Here is a 12,654-nt window from a genome sequence, read left to right as displayed (position 1 = left end):
GGAGCAGGGGGGGCTTTGTGTGAGGGAGCAGGGGGGGGCTTTGTGTGAGGGAGCAGGGGGGGGCTTTGTGTGAGGGAGCAGGGGGGGCTTGTGTGAGGGAGCAGGGGGAGCTCTGTGTGAGGGAGCAGGGGGGGCTCTGTGTGATTGAGCAGGGGGGGCTTTGTGTGAGGGAGCAGGGGGGGGCTTTGTGTGAGGGAGCAGGGGGGGCTTTGTGTGAGGGAGCAGGGGGAGCTCTGTGTGAGGGAGCAGGGGGGGCTCTGTGTGATTGAGCAGGGGGGGCTTTGTGTGAGGGAGCAGGGGGGGGCTTTGTGTGAGGGAGCAGGGGGGGCTTTGTGTGAGGGAGCAGGGGGGGCTTTGTGTGAGGGAGCAGGGGGGGCTTTGTGTGAGGGAGCAGGGGGGGCATTGTGTGAGGGAGCAGGGGGGCTTTGTGTGAGGGAGCAGGGGGAGGGCTTTGTGTGAGGGAGCAGGGGGGAGGGCTTTGTGTGAGGGAGCAGGGGGAGGGCTTTGTGTGAGGGAGCAGGGGGGGCTCTTTGTGAGGGAGCGGGGGGGGCTCTGTGTGAGGGAGCAGGGGGGGGGCTTTGTGTGAGGGAGCAGGGGGGGGCTTTGTGTGAGGGAGCAGGGGGCGGGCTCTGTGTGAAGGAGCAGGGGGGGGGCTCTGTTTGAGGGAGCAGGGCGGGCTTTGTGTGAGGGAGCAGGGGGGGGCTCTGTGTGAGGGAGCAGGGCGGGCTTTGTGTGAGGGAGCAGGGGGGGCTTTGTGTGAGGAGCAGGGGGGGCTTTGTGTGAGGGGAGCAGGGGGGGCTTTGTGTGAGGGAGCAGGGGGGGCTCTGTGTGAGGGAGCAGGGCGGGCTTTGTGTGAGGGAGCAGGGGGGGCTTTGTGTGAGGGAGCAGGGGGGGCTTTGTGTGAGGGAGCAGGGGTGGGGCTTTGTGTGAGGGAGCAGGGGGGCTTTGTGTGAGGGAGCAGGGGGGCTTTGTGTGAGGGAGCAGGGGGGGCTTTGTGTGAGGGAGCAGGGGGGGGGCTTTGTGTGAGGGAGCAGGGGAGGGGCTTTGTGTGGGGGGGCTTTGTGTGAGTGAGCAGGGGGGCTTTGTGTGAGGGAGCAGGGGGGGGCTTTGTGTGAGGGAGCAGGGGGGCGCTTTGTGAGGGAGCAGGGGGGGGCTTTGTGTGAGGGAGCAGGGGGGGCTTTGTGTGAGGGAGCAGGGGGGGGCTTTGTGTGAGGGAGCAGGGGGGGCTTTGTGTGGGGGGGCTTTGTGTGAGGGAGCAGGGGGGGCTTTGTGTGGGGGGGCTTTATGTGACGAGCAGGGGGGGCTTTGTGTGAGGGAGCGAGGGGGGGCTTTGTGTGAGGGAGCAGGGGGGGGCTTTGTGTGAGGGAGCAGGGGGGCTTTGTGTGAGGGAGCGAGGGGGGGGCTTTGTGTGTGGGAGCGAGGGGGGGGCTTTGTGTGAGGGGAGCAGGGGGGGGGCTCTGTGTGAGCGAGCAGGGGGGGGGCTTTGTGTGAGGGAGCGGGGGGGGGGGCTTTGTGTGAGGGAGCGGGGGGGCTCTGTGTGAGGGAGCGGGGGGGCTTTGTGTGAGGGAGCGGGGGGGAGGGCTTTGTGTGAGGGAGCAGGGGGAGGGCTTTGTGTGAGGGAGCAGGGGGGGCTCTTTGTGAGGGAGCGGGGGGGGCTCTGTGTGAGGGAGCAGGGGGGGCTTGTGTGAGGGAGCAGGGGGGGGCTTTGTGTGAGGGAGCAGGGGGGGGCTCTGTGTGAAGGAGCAGGGGGGGGCTCTGTTTGAGGGAGCAGGGCGGGCTTTGTGTGAGGGAGCAGGGGGGGCTCTGTGTGAGGGAGCAGGGCGGGCTTTGTGTGAGGGAGCAGGGGGGGCTTTGTGTGAGGGAGCAGGGGGGGCTTTGTGTGAGGGAGCAGGGGGGGCTTTGTGTGAGGGAGCAGGGGTGGGGCTTTGTGTGAGGGAGCAGGGGGGCTTTGTGTGAGGGAGCAGGGGGGCTTTGTGTGAGGGAGCAGGGGGGGCTTTGTGTGAGGGAGCAGGGGGGGGCTTTGTGTGAGGGAGCAGGGGAGGGGCTTTGTGTGGGGGGCTTTGTGTGAGTGAGCAGGGGGGCTTTGTGTGAGGGAGCAGGGGGGGGCTTTGTGTGAGGAGCAGGGGGGCGCTTTGTGAGGGAGCAGGGGGGGGCTTTGTGTGAGGGAGCAGGGTGGGCTTTGTGTGAGGGAGCAGGGGGGGGGGCTTTGTGTGAGGGAGCAGGGGGGGCTTTGTGTGGGGGGGCTTTGTGTGAGGGAGCAGGGGGGGCTTTGTGTGGGGGGGCTTTATGTGACGAGCAGGGGGGGCTTTGTGTGAGGGAGCGAGGGGGGGCTTTGTGTGAGGGAGCAGGGGGGGCTTTGTGTGAGGGAGCGGGGGGGGGCTTTGTGTGAGGCAGCGGGGGGGCTCTGTGTGAGGGAGCGGGGGGGGCTTTGTGTGAGGGAGCGGGGGGGCTTTGTGTGAGGGAGTGGGGGGGCTCTGTGTGAAGTAGCAGGGGGGGGCTTTGTGTGAGGGAGCAGGGGGGGGGGGCTTTGTGTGAGGGAGCAGGGGGGCTTTGTGTGAGGGAGCAGGGGGGGCTTTGTGTATGGGGGCTTTATGTGAGGGAGCAGGGGGGGCTTTGTGTGAGGGAGCAGGGGGGGCTTTGTGTGAGGGAGCAGGGGGGGGCTTTGTGTGAGGGAGCAGGGGGGGGCTTTGTGTGAGGGAGCAGGGGGGGCTTTGTGTGAGGGAGCAGGGGGAGCTCTGTGTGAGGGAGCAGGGGGGGGCTCTGTGTGATTGAGCAGGGGGGGCTTTGTGTGAGGGAGTAGGGGGGCTTTGTGTGAGGGAGCAGGGGGGGCTTTGTGTGAGGGAGCAGGGGGGGCTTTGTGTGAGGGAGCAGGGGGGGCTTTGTGTGAGGGAGCAGGGGGGGCATTGTGTGAGGGAGCAGGGGGGCTTTGTGTGAGGGAGCAGGGGGGAGGGCTTTGTGTGAGGGAGCAGGGGGGAGGGCTTTGTGTGAGGGAGCAGGGGGAGGGCTTTGTGTGAGGGAGCAGGGGGGGCTCTTTGTGAGGGAGCGGGGGGGGGGCTCTGTGTGAGGGAGCGGAGGGGGGCTTTGTGTGAGGGAGCAGGGGGGGGCTTTGTGTGAGGGAGCAGGGGGGGGCTTTGTGTGAGGGAGCAGGGGGGGGCTCTGTGTGAAGGAGCAGGGGGGGGCTCTGTTTGAGGGAGCAGGGCGGGCTTTGTGTGAGGGAGCAGGGGGGGCTCTGTGTGAGGGAGCAGGGCGGGCTTTGTGTGAGGGAGCAGGGGGGGCTTTGTGTGAGGGAGCAGGGGGGGCTTTGTGTGAGGGAGCAGGGGGGGCTTTGTGTGAGGGAGCAGGGGTGGGGCTTTGTGTGAGGGAGCAGGGGGGCTTTGTGTGAGGGAGCAGGGGGGCTTTGTGTGAGGGAGCAGGGGGGGCTTTGTGTGAGGGAGCAGGGGGGGGCTTTGTGTGAGGGAGCAGGGGAGGGGCTTTGTGTGGGGGGGCTTTGTGTGAGGGAGCAGGGGGGGGGCTTTGTGTGAGGGAGCGAGGGGGGGGGCTTTGTGTGAGGGAGCAGGGGGGGGGCTCTGTGTGAGCGAGCAGGGGGGGGCTTTGTGTGAGGGAGCGGGGGGGGGGCTTTGTGTGAGGGAGCGGGGGGGCTCTGTGTGAGGGAGCGGGGGGGGCTTTGTGTGAGGGAGCGGGGGGGAGGGCTTTGTGTGAGGGAGCAGGGGGAGGGCTTTGTGTGAGGGAGCAGGGGGGGCTCTTTGTGAGGGAGCGGGGGGGGCTCTGTGTGAGGGAGCAGGGGGGGGGCTTTGTGTGAGGGAGCAGGGGGGGGCTTTGTGTGAGGGAGCAGGGGGGCGCTTTATGAGGGAGCAGGGGGGGGGCTTTGTGTGAGGGAGCAGGGGGGGCTTTGTGTGAGGGAGCAGGGGGGGGGGCTTTGTGTGAGGGAGCAGGGGGGGCTTTGTGTGAGGGAGCAGGGGGGGCTTTGTGTGAGGGAGCAGGGGGGTCTTTGTGTGAGGGAGCAGGGGGGTCTTTGTGTGAGGGAGCAGGGGGGGGGCTTTGTGTGAGGGAGCAGGAGGGGCTTTGTGTAAAGGAGCAGGGGGGGGGCTTTCTTTGAGGGGGTAAGTAGGAATTTAGACCTGAGTAATTCAGTTGATGTGGTCTACTTACATTTTGCAAAGGCTTTTGATGCGGTTTCACACGAGGTTGGTGTACAAAATTAAGAGCATTGGACTCAGTAATAGTATATGCACCTGGATTGAAAACTGGTTAAAGGACAGCCAACAGAGGGTTGTCATAAATGAAACTTTTTCAGGTTGGGCTAAAGTCGTGAGTGGAGTACCTCAGGGATCGGTACTGGGACCCCTGCTTTTTAACTTGTTTATTAATGACCTTGAGGTTGGGATCGAGAGCAAAGTCTCCATCTTTGCTGATGATACTAAACTGTGTAAGGTAATAGAATCAGAGCAGGATTTCTCTTCAGAAGGACTTGGAGAGACTGGAAACGTGGGCAGGTAAATGGCAGATGAGGTTTAATACAGATAAATGTTAGGTTATGCATTTGGGATGCAAGAATAAAAAGGTGAATTACAAATTAAATGGGATAAATTGGGGCAATCCTTGATGAAGAAGGATTTAGGAGTGCTTGTAGACAGCAGGCTTAGCAGTAGTTCCCAAAGTCATGCAGTAGCTGCAAAGGCAAACAAGATCGTATCTTGCATCAAACGATCTATGGGTGGAAAGGCTGTAAACATAATTATGCCCCTTTACAAAGCATTAGTAAGGCCACACCTTGAATATGGAGTACAATTTTGGGCACCAGTCCTAAGAAAATACATTATGGAACTAGAGAGAGTGCAGAGAAGAGCCACCAAATTAATAAAGGGGATGGACATTCTAACTTATGAGGAGAGGCTAGCTAAATTAGATGTATTTACATTAGAAAATAGGCGTCTAAGAGGGGATATAACTATATTCAAATATATTCGGGGACAATACAATGCTTTCAAAAGAACTATTCATCCCACGGGCAGTACAAAGGACTCGGGCCATCCCTTAAGGTTGGAGGAAAGGGTTTTTTTTTACAGTAAGGGCAGTTAAAATGTAGAATTCATTTCCCGGGGAGACTGTGATGGCAGATACAATAGATTTGTTCAAAAAAAGGTTTGACATCTTTTTAAATAGGAAAGGTATACAGGGATATACCAAATAAGTATACATGGGAAGGTTCTTGATCCAGAGATTAATCCGATTGCCATTTCTCAGAGTCAACAAGGAATTTATTTTTCCCCTTTTGAGACATCATTGGATGATATGACTGGGGTTTTTTGTTTGCCTTCCTCTGGATCAATAAGTAAGCATACATATAGGATAAGGTATCTGTTGTCTAAATTTAGCATAGGTTGAACTTGATGGGCGTACGTCTTTTTTCAACCTCATCTACTATGTAACTATGTAACATCACAGCTCTGACACGGGTCCGCGCACGCGCAGAGCGAGCAAATCACCAAGCACACCGCACATGCACACTCCGCGTACGCGCTCCGGGCCTAGACCCACCATGAGCGCGCATGCGCAGAGCAAGCAGGCAATTCAGGGAGCTGCCGCGCATGCGTCGAATACACAGGCTTCAAGCGGCCTACTGTGCATGAGTGCCGGCAAGCAGGGGACGCATAGCGCATGCGCCCACAGACTGAGCATGCCCCTCCTCTGCTGTCATGGTAACTAGACGCCTACCAATGGCTGATGGTAACCGTCAGACAGCGGAAAGCAAGGCAAAAAGGCTTTACCTCTTTACCTCACCTCCGGGAAATAAAGAGCCAATCCCATTTACAGTGTCCCTGTGTACATTCCCAAGTGAGCAAGAGAAAGAAAAACGGAGCCCTAAATCCAAAACTGGCAAAGCCAGAAAAAAGTACAAGGATGCGTTCCCATAATAAAAAATGTTGCTTATTTTAATGGATCAAGAACAAAAACCACACCAACACGTTTCGGACTATTGATAGTCCTTTCTCAAGATGAATAACTACTTACCCATCTGGAGTGTTATTTATGTATGAACGAGACACAGCCACGCCAATCGCTGGCACTTCCGTGTGCGTCACGTGATGGAGACGTCATACGTCATCATGCACGGACGCGTCATACGATCATACGTCATACGGACGCACTACGATCACTTTTATTTTGGATTGTGTGATGTTTTTACTCCAACATAATTATTTCACCTTTAACAATCAATATTATTTACAGACACAGGGCACTGCTATGGGCACTTCATTTGCACCCTCATACGCCAATTTATTTATGGGCTTTTGGGAGACTTATCACATTTTCGGTGACACTAATCCATATAGACAGTATATTAAATTCTATCGTCGCTATATTGACGATTTACTTTTGATTTGGTGTGGGGATTCACAGACACTTGCCTTATTTTTAGAATATCTTAACTCCAACGACTGTAACCTCAAATTTACACATACAGTTCATCATCATCATATTAATTTTTTAGATCTACATTTATATGTTGATACAAATTTTCAAATACAAACAGATATATATAGAAAGGAGAACTCTCGCAACTCCCTGCTGAGAGCTAATAGTGCACACCCGAGACCGCTGTTAAATGGTATCCCTAAAAGTCATTTTTTAAGACTTAGAAGGATTTGTTCGACTGAGGAATCCTTCAACATTCAAGCTGAACAACTCAAAAAGAGGTTCAAAATTCGTGGATACTCGGATAGTATTCTAGAGGGTGCACTCAATGAAGTTAAACATCTTAAAAGGACAGATCTCCTAAATAGATATAAAATGAAGAGTTCGCATGAACAAAATAGGAACTACAATACAGAACTACCTCTCTTTATAACTATCTATTCAAAACAAGCGGGTAATATTATATTTATTTTAAATAAACATTGGGCGGTACTTCGACTAGATAGAGACATGGATATTTATACCAAAACAAATCCCAAAATAGTTTACAGAAAAGCTAAAACCTTAGGTACCTACCTTTCGCCCAGTATGTACAGACCCAAATATACAACAAAGACTAGTATTCCAAATGGTTTTTATAAATGTGGGTTATGTAATTATTGCAAATATGCTTTACCTGTCAAATTTATGAAAAGCATACATACTGGCCAAAAATATAGGATAAATTATTTTTTAACCTGCAATTGAAGTTCGTCGTATATATCCTAAGATGTGCATGTGGCTGTGGCTATATTGGAAGAACTATCAGACCCTTAAAAATAAGGATCAGCGAACATATTAGAACTATAAAAAATAAGGATGATAAATTTCCAGTGGCAAGACATTTTAATAATTGCTTAATAGGTACAATAGATATTTACATTGAGTGCAATTGAGCATATAGCTAGTCAACCCAGAGGAGGGGATAGAGAATCCCTTCTCAATTGTCGTTAAATGCACTGGATTTATACCCTTGGGACTTTGGCTCCTAGGGGTATGAATATTGACTGGGAGTTGTCACATTTCCTTAAATGAACTACAGTATGTACAAGGTAGACTAGAGTGTTACTTTGTTCTCACTTTTTATGTATGATCCTTATTCTCTCCCCCTTCTGTATTTATTCATATAATCCTGAATACACTGTCTTTTTATGATACATATCTGCAGTTCTGATTATAATACTTTGAGAACATATCAGAAGAGATATCATTACAGGGTTATTCACATTAGTCTGCTGATAGCTTTGTTTCTATACGTGATGTGAATACACATTGTTACATTTTTGTATATTTCTGTCTTTGGATAATTAAGTTAATATATACTTTATTATTTCACATATGTTGTTTATATCGTTATGGATTAATACTTCCTTTTTCCCCTCTCCTCCCCTCTCCATAGCATTCTATTAGACTGCTTATTTGTAAATTCTTTGTATACCTGTCTTTTACGTTATGTTATTTTTTCCTCTGTGTGCTTTTTTACATTGACACACAGTTGTTGTGCAGCTGATGTGTGTTGTCCCCCGGCTCGAGCGTGTAATAGCTACTTCATTCAGTTTATTGGTTCCTTGGTTCAGCCAATCAGGTCGTAGCTTGGCGATTTCGCACCATTAGGTGTGTGCGTCATTGATCAGCTGGAGCCGGGGGATTTCTATATCAGCTGGTGCAGTCGCAGTCTTGTAAAATCATCTCTTTGACAAAGAGCGACCGCCCGAAACGCGTTAGTGCTTTTTTACCATCCCAAACCATGTCTACCATGGAATAAAGGATTTTTATCTACTCAATGGTGTCTAGCCCCCTTCGTCTGCTTGCTGTGCTCCGCTACTTCCCTTGAAGATATTTCTTCTGTACCACTATCACGTGACGCACGCTCTGGGAACCACCACTCTCTTCAACGACTGTGAGTACCCCATTCCGTGCCTACGGTCTGGGTGTTCAATATTCAAGTGTCTCTCTCCAGGGGGACGTGTGTTTATGTACAACTGGGTAGTCAGATATTTATTACTGACTTATACCCAGTATACAGGTCCCCATACATGTATAAGGAGTTCATATATGGAGATACAAATTATCTATGAGTATTAATAGTGGTTTGGTTCCCTGTTACCTGGACTTATTATTGAGACTTTTATGCTCTTTAAAGTGATACCCTACAGCTGAGCACGGACTTTTGGAACTCCGTTTCCTATTTTCCATTGACAAAGGGAAGTAACACTGAAATGGAACCAGCAAACGGCTTAAGTAATTCTGGATCCATATTTAAGACTTCCAGTTAATATGAAAAGATGAAGAGGACAGAGGTGTGAAGGCGTCGATCTACTACTGAAAAATAAAAATTAACGCCTGTCACTAAAGCACTTCAGATTAAGCTGCTTGTTAAATCCACCTCCATTACTGGTACGCAGATGGAATATCCAGTAAGCTTCACGTCTTAATAATGCAATGTCCATATTCAGAGCAGCGTTGCACTCACACACATTGCTGCAGACACTCACTCACACTGCTGCAGACACTCACTCACACTGCTGCAGACACACACACACTGCTGCAGACACACACACGGCTGCACACACTGCTGCAGACACTCACACTGCTGCAGACACTCACACTGCTGCAGACACACACACACTGCTGCAGACACACACACGGCTGCACACACTGCTGCAGACACTCACACTGCTGCAGACACTCACACACTGCTGCAGACACTGCTGCAGACACTCGCACTCACACACTGCTGCAGACACTCTCACCCACACACTGCTGCAGACACTCACCCACACACTGCTGCAGACACTCTCACCCACACACTGCTGCAGACACTCTCACCCACACACTGCTGCAGACTCACACACTGCTGCAGACACTTACACTGCTGCAGACACTCTCACCCACACACTGCTGCAGACACTCTCACCCACACACTGCTGCAGACACTCTCACCCACACACTGCTGCAGACACTCACACACACTGCTGCAGACACTCACACACACTGCTGCAGACACACACACTGATGCAGACACACACACTGATGCAGACACTCTCCCACACTACTGCACACACTGCTACTGACACACACACTTTTACCTGGGGGGGGGGGGTAGTACTCCGCATGGTCCCCCGTGTGGGGGGAAGCAGACAGAAGGACGAGAGGCTGTCTGTGTGCAGGGAAGGCCCCGCAGAGAGCAGACCAGCTGCAAGGCCCCGCCCCCCACAGCAAGGCCCCGCAACAGAGAGCAGAGAAGCAGCAGGGAACTTGTTCAACTGCCCGTGCACAGCGTCTGCGCCCCCCCTAAATAATCCTGCGCCCCCCATTTTGTGCACCGCTGGTTTAGACTTTGTAACCTTGTTTTTCAGATGAGCGGTGTTCCCAGCTCACACTGTACCCTTTTTTCTATGGGTTTTTGTGGCTGTGGGATACTGATGCTTGGTCAGGGTCAATACTTGTCCTTGTAGGACTGTAATCTCATCAGTAAGAGATCCCTGGTTTTTGAGGGCATCTTGCAAATCTCTTCTCAGGGAATTTATCTGCTCACTTTGTTTTCTCTGAGCTTGTCTCAGCGCCTCCTTCGTATTCTGCAGTTCTGTGATTTTTATCATCGAGGTTGCTGCTGCGTCTCCAGGGGATGGAACAGCCTTTCTGCCTCTCCAGCTCTTGCTCCAGTTTCTGGGCCTTCTCCCGCTCCCTCTCATGTAGAGTCACCTGATCTCTAAGCTCCGCCTTCAGCGAGGCTCTGGTGACATGCAGCCTGGCCTTTAGCTCCTCGTACTGCTCTGTGGGGACGCACTGGAAATGCAAACGTTCCTGCTGCACTTGTACAGTACCTCTTTAGCAAATTTTCTTCCTGCAGAGTTCGCTGCTTCTCCTCGGCATTCTGGAGGTGTGTATGCAGACCTTGTAGTTGGTTCTGCAGTCGGTGCTCTGCTTCAACCTTTTCACCTTCCAGAGGTTTCTTTATTTTTTTCAGCTCGTGGAGCTTTTCATTCTTTCCATTGACGTGGCCTGTTAACTCAGAATTTTTTTTTTGTTTAGTCTTAAATTTTCTCTCTTTTTCAGTCTCTGTAATATTCTGGGCCTCCTTGTAGTCCGCCTTCCATTTTCACACCTCTGCTTGGAGACTGTCTCCTGGCGTGAGACTTCCATTTCTAGGTTGTGGGTCTGAAGCGGCTTCTGAGAGACTTTGTGATCTATATTAAGATTGACAATAGTTTGTTTTTTTAATTGTCCAGCTCTTCAGTGAGACTGTGACGTTCCTTTTTGGAGACTTCCAGTTTTGTGCCGATCTCGTGGTGTGAGGCATCCAGTGCTGTGCGGAGTTTATGAACCTCCTTCTGGGATACGTCCACCTCTGTCCGGACACTGCTGGGCTCTTGTTGGGAGGCATTCAGTTCTAGGCGAAGAGTGTGAACCTCATGCTGAAAGACTGTAATCTCCTACAGTGCCTCCTCATACTTCTGCTTCAGCTTAGACATCATTTTATCGGATTGGCTCTGCTTTTCCACCATGGTGGCATTAGTAGTGTTTGCAGTGGCTAGCTCAGTCTTGGCCGCCGAGTAAATTGCGAGCACCGTCTTCTGTAGCTCAGCATTATTTTCTCTCTCTATTTTCAATTTTTCACGGGACAGATCACAGTTATGCCTGACATTTTTCAGGACATCTTCAGGACTGGTCATGGGATCGTCGCTCCCTGGTTCCGGCTCCGCTTCTCTGGGATGGTTGGTTAAGGGTTCCTCACTGTTGGCACCAGACTGACACTTATTTGGGTTACACGACTTCTGCCTTGGGCCCTCTGGACATTCTGTCATCCGCATGACGAATCCTCCATTTTCTCTAGGCTGCAGGGCATCTCGGTCCCCCTTTTTCCCCGCAGGATCTGCGGACATGCCTGTTCCTTCCAGGGTAAGTGAAGAACCGCTTTTCTTTTTCCGCCTTTTTGTTTTGTATGACTCCGTCCCATCAGGAGTACTGGGGTCTCCGTCTTTATTTGAAACTTCAGCAGCTTCACTGTACACGCCAGGCTTTTCTTGCAGTTGCGTTAGCTGACAGGAATATTCGGTGATCTGCTGCTCCCGCTTTTGCTCCTGCCGATCACATTCGTCATCGTACAGAGCTGTCTTTTCGGTTCGTACCGAGTTCAGGCACCCCCACCATTCTTGGGGTGTTTTGTGTGTGTGACTCGGTTTAGGTTCCCCATAAGAGATGTCTTCCTCCTTATCGGACCGGAAGGGCCACTCTTCCGTGGGGTAGGGTTCATTACAGAAACGCCACATCTTTTCCTCCATTTTGGGGCTATCAGGTGTATTTTTCTTCCTGAACTCAGGAGGCGCTATTGCAGCTGTTGTCACTGTATTCGCTAGAACCCCAAATTGTGGTAGTCCTACCGGTGGGCATATTTTGCTTGTAGAGATCGTAGCTCTCACAGGCATCTCTGTAGAATTTTTATTTTTCTTCCCTTTGGTAACTTTTATAATATTAGCAGTACTGTGCATGCATTCACTCATCGTCTGAATAATGCCTGAAGGGACACTGCTCTGTGTGGTGGGGTTATTTACACCAGGAACACATTTTCTTCCCCATTTTTGCAGAGTCTTTATTTGACTTCAGCTGGGTGGCCATTTTAAATTCCCAGGGTTTTTTTTCCCTCTCACAGGTGTATTGTTCACCTGGACCTATTGGGGCACTATTTCTTTAAATACAATGCTTGCTAGCTGCCCATTTCCTTGCTTCAGCAGAGACATTAGCCTCACACCATTTAAAAAAAAAAAGAAAACAATAAACAGCCTAGCTTCTCTGGAGCGCAAACTCACTTCTTGAACCCTGACTATGGCTGGAAGGCAAAGTCCCTTTATCAACAACCATATTACACATTATTGTGATAGGCAAGTAAGGTTTACCTGCTTCAGCACAGTCTCTCTCCTCTTGTGATCGGGGAAAAGAGTCCATCTGTGGTTTTGTGGCCTTGTTCAGTGCAGTGTAGCCCTTTAATTCTGGTCTCTGCTGCAGGTGCATCTTTGTTTTGCAAGACTGCATGCAGGCAAAAAGCACAAAATAATTTCACAGGCAATCTCCAGGGCCCCTTTTAACTTCAAGGGCCACCTCTCATCTCACTTCTAACACCATATGTAAGAGGACGTGTGCAGAGGTACGCAATGGAGACCGTTTAAAGTGAAACTAAAATTAGGCTTTATTGTGAAA

The 12,654-nt window shown here is 51.4% G+C and overlaps 1 protein-coding gene across 1 annotated transcript in view; it reads left to right on the top strand.

Annotated features, from left to right (window-relative positions):
- LOC142466860 (uncharacterized) overlaps nucleotides 1-12,654 on the top strand; it is a 139,676-nt gene that overhangs the window by 833 nt on the left and 126,189 nt on the right. The gene's annotated exons all lie outside the window — the stretch shown is intronic.

The sequence above is a fragment of the Ascaphus truei genome, chromosome 15 (genome assembly GCF_040206685.1).
Source record: "Ascaphus truei isolate aAscTru1 chromosome 15, aAscTru1.hap1, whole genome shotgun sequence".
In the NCBI taxonomy this organism is placed as follows: Eukaryota; Metazoa; Chordata; class Amphibia; order Anura; family Ascaphidae; genus Ascaphus; species Ascaphus truei.
This window is presented reverse-complemented; position numbering and strand designations above follow the sequence as displayed.